The following is a 6882-nucleotide window of genomic DNA, read 5'->3' on the forward strand; positions in this document are numbered from 1 at the left end:
AAGGAGATAATTTGCTCCTTCACAAATCCAAGAGCAGAGCAAAGGCTACTTTAATGACTGGTTTAAACACATAAGAAAAGAAAAATAAATATTTGCAAGACATACCAGAGTAGTGGCTCTTTTGAAAATTAAGGTCAAATAAACAAAACATAAATATATAATTTTAACCTTTGTGAGGTACACAGTTCAGTAATGTTACATATATTTACACCTTAATGCCAACAATTCCAGAACACTACTACTTTGCAAGATCAAGAAATTATACAAATCAGACACAATTCTCTTTTCTCCAGGCTCTATCTTGACTACCATATTTCTATTTTCTGTTTCTCTAAATTTTAGCCATGTAGACACTGAATATACATGGAATGTTTTGTGTTTTTAATCTATTTTTAAACAGTATAATATATTTAAATTTTATCTGGGTTTAGATTCAGTACCAATATTTCCTAAGATTCATAGGTAAGCAAAGTCCCAGGAACATAAGTTATAGAAGATATACGTATATGACAAACAGCCTATCTATAAGTCCATATTGGATACTTAGTTTTTATCTAACACTTCACTACTGAGACTGTGGTCATATGTGTGCAAGTTTCTCTTCAAAACCTATGATCACCCACACTGGCTTCCCTAAAACCTCTTCCTTTCCATCACTACTTCCTCCTCTTGCTCTTTTTCTACCTTCATAGTTCCCCTCAGCTCCTTCACACCCTTTGATATGTAGCTTTTTGAGGTCATACAAGTTTTCTCACTCTGTGCCTCTGGCCACCCTTTATTATTCCCTTTTCAGCTTCCAGATTCTTCCAGTAACTATTCTTTTGACTCAACTAAGAGCATTTGAGAGAGTGAGGATCCCCTACAGGCAACTACTTGATTTTGAATGGTGGAAAAAAAGACTAACTAGAAATAAAATAAATATGTTATCCACTAGAGGGCAAAAGATGTCTCTCTCCTCAGCCTAATATTCAGCCACCATAATGCAAAGAGAAAATAAATATTAAAAGCCTTCTTCAAAAATATTAGTTCAAAATATTACTGCATATTGAGTAAGTCATTTCAGCTTGTTACATTTTTTTTTATTTAAAACATGGTTTGGATGAAATATTATATGTATTCAGAGTTCTTTAGAGAAACAGAATCAGAGGAAGTATAATTATATAATAGGAACATATTATATTAGCTTACATGACCAGAAGCTGGATATTACAGAATTACAGTTTGCAGGATGGAAAGCTGGAAGAGCAAGTAGCTGTGCAGTCCAAAAAGCTGAAGCTCCAGAACACAAGGAATCAATGGTGCTACCCTAGTCCAAGACTGAAGGCTTCTGGAGAACCACTGGCAGATACTGCTTTGGAAGAGTGAAGAAGGGAGAGTCTGTTATCCTCAGATGATTGCAGGAGCAATCAAGAACCCATTCAAGAAGAATCAAGCTTGCATCTGCTGCTGCTTCCTGGTTCTTCTTTTATTCTATCCAACCCATCATCCTATTAGATGGTGCTGCCCATACTTAGGAAGGGTTTCCATTTCAGTTGGCTATTCCACATGCCAATCATTCCTAGACACACCCTGACACACACTCTTAATCCTCAGTTGCTCTTAATCCAATCTAACTGACAATTCAAAATAACCATCACAGGAGTAAAGCATTAAGTTTTATATACACTGTTGCCTAATCCCTGGCTGAAATTTTAGAAAGAAGGCCATAGGATCTGGGAAGGTATCTGTTCATGTTTATGCAGTGTATTTATTTATGTGAGTATGTTTTATGTATATGTGATATTTCCTAAGCTAAAGTGCCCTTCTTATGAAATTTATGAAATTCATGAGATTTCTATTCACATTGACATAGAGTTCAATCAGCATATGTAGTTATTAGATGTAACCAAACATCTAGAAATATAGGGGAAAAAAGAAATCTCAATGTATTTCATATTCATATGATTTGAATAAAATATTTGGTAAAAAAGATTAGTTTGACATTGGTTTAATAAACAAAGTTGTGTTTCTTAACAATCAGTATTAAGTATGTTACAAGGTTAAATTTTTGTTCTGTATGTATTAACTGGACACATAGGGTTAACAAGATAAACCTTGAGATGATATCTAGTTTTGCTGGTATCATAGTATATCTTCCCCAAAACAGTGTTTGAAAATCTTCATCTCAGCTTGATAACATGATATATACTGTTACCTTCTATATGATAATTACATATCTATCCCATTTAAACTAAAATTAACCACTGAAACACTAATTAAAGAATGTAACTATGCATTTATGCAATTTTGACACGGCTTTAACTTAATATATTTGGTTTTGTTAATAAACCAAGAAATTATTTTATGACAAGAGAGCCATGAGTATTCTTTCCTATCTGCATTAAATTCAAGGTATTTCTCACCAGGTCCATTTACCTAAAAATATCCTGGGGACTGCAACAAAAGAGGTATTTACCCAAATCTAAAACTATTAAAGGTGAAATCTGACAAGTGACTTGATTTCCCAGTCTTAAGAGGAGATTAGATACTTCTAGCAAAAAGATTCAACAAGGCAACCTTACAAAGCCCTATGTAGTCAATGTTTAGCTTATAGGCCCTATATTATCTATAGCCCAAAATTATACTTTTAGCTTGATTGCATCTGCTCTTGATGAAAGCAGTATTCCTGTGACACATACAGTACATCAGATATTCTATATGATTCAGAAGAACTTTAGTACTGTAGGCAATTTTATTCATTATTTAATCTCACTGATGCTCTGCTAAGTCCTCCTACATCCAGGTTGTGAAAAATATTTTCTTATTATTTATTAATTCATTCATTTAATTTATGTATTACTTACATGATTAAGTAACAAATCTTTCTATTATTGATAAACCACTGATAATGACAAGACATCCTCATTCTGTAAGTCTGTTGTAAAGTTGAAAAGTTTATTATAAATATTGAAATATTATGAAAAAGGAAATTAGTTACTAATAATCTCCTTATTGTTCACAATTTAAATTGATTTAATAATTTTTTAAGGACTGGAAATATAGCTCAGTGTACCAACATTTGCATAATATGCAGGAGGACCTGGTTCCATCCTAGATTACAAACACATATAAATATGACTGTTTTTGTTCTGTTTTCTTTCCTATTCATACAACTAAGTGCATGTATAAGGCACATATTTAGAGAACTCTAATCCTATTATGTATGCTTTTTCATCCTCCAAGAAAATAATAATATTACTTACCATTTGCCCTCATTTTCCAAATGTATTTGCATAATGACTGACAGTGGAGTTCAGTATTATTTGATAAAATGATTGTAATAACATGAAAGAAGTATAAGCTTTAACATCACTCTTCCACATTATGTATGTAATTATCTTTCAGGGTTTGTCTTATCAATAACTACTATAACTACACTTATCAATAACTACTTTAAATATTATATACACCTTAATTATTTATCTCTACATACTTTATCAATTTTATTGTAAAGTAAATGGCAAAAATGCACTTTTATTTTTTCTCCTTTACTGCAATTTGTAAAATTTTGATTTTCTCATAACAGTTATATAATTTGAGGAGATTTGTGTGATAGTACAATACATGTATATAATGTGTAATGATAATGCCTGTATCACCTCAGGCATTTATGAATTCTTCATGTTGGGAACTTTCCAAAACTTTACATCTACCTATTTAAAAATATACCATAAATAAGATAATGTGTATTTTTCAGATATTTGCTATATTTTCCAAATATCTGATCCCTGTAAATTACAGAAATTTCTGGGAATATAATAGCGAATGACAAGGAAGCTCTTTGGAGCAATGAGAATTCACATACATATGACAATCACCAATTTGGATGTGAATCTTGTTTCCAAAACTTAATTACCATAATAGTCTTTCATATTGGTCATGATTAGTCTGCTAATTATCCTTTTTCTTTTCTTCTTTTGCCTATTCTCTTAACTTTTCTATTGACACTGTCATTATCCCTTATTGTGAATGGAGAAATCATTTAGCCAAGGGTTGGACTTTGCAGAATATTCATTTCTCTGCTTGTGGAATGGAGAATTATCATATTTGGTTCTAATCTTTGAATAAAATCATATTTTCTGTCTACTAAGAAAGGTTTACTTTGGGCAAAAGTATCTTTTGAAAGATCAAGGAATGATGTAGTAGAAAATGCTTGCTTTCAAAATATGTCATGAAGATGTGATATTCATTAAATATAAATATACATCAATTCTTTGATTCTTTTAAAGAAGATGCTTACAGATCTGTTTATAATTATAAACTCAGGACAGCCTACTAATACAAGTGGTACAAATTAATAGGTACTCATTAAAAACGTGCAAATTTGTATTCCTTGATACATGTGCAACATACATTATTTTGTTGTTGTTCTTTCTTTCAGGCAACTGTGGTATGGAGACTCTGTCCTCTCAGAGATTTTTCCTGAGAACACCTATACCATTGGGGTAGACACGAAACACTTCTGGTCTTCCCTTGTTATAACAATTTTCACACATTTCTCTTTCGTGCTCATAGTCTATCTTTCAATGCATAATGAAAGGGTGTTTGGGACAGAGACTAAGCTACATTGTTTTTTCTGCATATTCAGCATTTTCCTGTGGTACATGTTAGTCCCTTCTCAATATTCTGTCACAGAATGACTGGCATTTTCTTATGTGGTAAGAAGATCTTCATTTATTTGACCTTATCCTCAAAAGTCCCATCAAAAGTCCCTATTCTTCTGTAACAAAATGAAATTCACATACATGTGGTGGTATAGACATGCAAGAATTCCAACTTATAGGTACCTTTGCTCCACTCCAGGTAATTCTGTCACTGTGAGTGAGTCATTTTGAGCAATAAAGAGAGAATTATACCTGATGAAGATGTAAGAAAGATAGAAACAATTAAATGGAAACAGGTTTACTTTGGGCAGAGGTTTGGCTGGTCTGCAGTGGAGTCCTCCAACAAAATGAACATTTGGTAGGGTTGGGAAAGAAAACTCTGAATCCCAGTAGGTGTGAATGAGCCAGATATCTGCTTGGCCACTGTCTCTGAGAATGTAGTGGGTCATATTGAACATGAAAAGGAAGATTAAAGCTGTGTCCTACAGCTATTGGGAAATTGTCATGTAAATAAACATATGCCTGGTGTCTGAAAGGACTTTCATTCCTGAAGTTTAAAATTAGTTTTCAAAAATAAAGAAAATGGACATTGCAATAGTATAGTCTATGAAGTTGCCTAAGGAAGTCCTCAGAGTTCCATGTGTTGGGTATATGCATTCCTGGTGTGTCTTATACAAGGGATGGCTAAAGCTTTCTGACACTTCATTGTACATTTTTCTTCGGTACTTTGAGTTTTTAAGTGATAGTTTTAAAAATAATTCTTCTCATTAGGAAACAAACATATGAGTATGATGGGAACATAAAGTTGAGAGAATAATTCTCTAAAATGGGCTCACATAACCCCCAACATTTTTTATTTTCCAAGAAGCAATTGACCTGCAGCCCTGCTTGGCCTAAGTGGAGAGGATATGTCACATTTCTTAGCAAATTACCTGTTAACTGCAGGAAAAATGCAGACTCAAGATAATTGTTAATGGGAGGAACCCAAGAGACATTTGTCTTAAGATCCTGAAACTCTGGAAGATAACAATAGTTCTTCCTAAATGTAAATTCTGTAAGAATGTGTGGTTAAGAATCGAATTAGAAGCTGAGCATAATGGTGCACACCTATAATCCCAGGGATTCAGGAGGCAGAGGCAGGAGGATCATGACTTCAAAGCCAGGCTCTGAAGCTTAGCAAGGCCCTAGGTAACTCAGTGAGACTCTGTCTGTAAATAAAATACAAAATGGGCCTAGGGATATGGGCTCAGTGGTCTTGAGCACTGAGTTCAGTCCTAGGTTCTAAAACAACAACAAAATCCAATTGGAACTAGTAAGCATGGGCCAAGGTGACCTAGAGTTGTCATGACAGTCAGTATTTCAAAGTCTGATGTCACCCTTCTCTCAGTCAACATCCAAAGGTGGAGCTGGGTGAAACTTACTAAAAACTTCTCTGGGATCCCCAATGAAACCCAAGTGCATGAGAGGCTCATTTCCCTTCTTCTTTCTGAGAGGAACAATTCTCTCCTTTGAGAGTGTCCTCTTTCCCTTTTGCTATATCCCTTCAGTAAACACATTCCTGTTGCTCTGAGTGACATGTCTGGAATTATTTTGAACTGATCACAAGACTCAGGGTTTGAAGGGGATCTTTGCATTGCCTCAGTGTCTCAGAAGTTCCCAGCTCTGTTAACACTATGACTTCATAATTTTGTAAGATTTTGGAATCCGTATATGAATTACGGGTTTGTTTGAGCCAACATAAGGCTGGGAAGCTGCTTTTCTGGGAACTCCTGTGTGAAATTCCCAGACCCCTGATTATCCTGGTTCTCTACCTTATCTCAGAGTCTTAATCAAACAACAGCTCCCCAGAGTTGTGCAGAGATGGCCATGACCTTCTAAGCGTAAAACAACCTGTTTACCAGAGGATCCCCTGCTACACTGAAATATTAAAAATACTGAATCCCTTTTGTCTGTACTGGTATAACTAAAGCAAACGCAGGCTATTTCTTTGTTAGAGTCAGACCCTTCTGCTCTGTTCAATCAAAAATAAAAAAAAAAACTGATATTTTATATGTCCACCCAAAGAAGGAATAAAAATGAGCACATCTAGGTGAATATTTTTAAAGGGCAAAGAGCAAAAAGGAATGAGCTCATGAAACTAAATATTTCCCACATACTTTTATTTGATAAGAGAAAGCAGGTAGGCATCACTACATTTCTAAAGCCATTGACAAATGACTTTGTTACCTTCATCTTTCAA

The sequence above is a fragment of the Urocitellus parryii genome, chromosome 10 (assembly GCF_045843805.1).
Source record: "Urocitellus parryii isolate mUroPar1 chromosome 10, mUroPar1.hap1, whole genome shotgun sequence".
Lineage (NCBI taxonomy): Eukaryota > Metazoa > Chordata > Mammalia > Rodentia > Sciuridae > Urocitellus > Urocitellus parryii.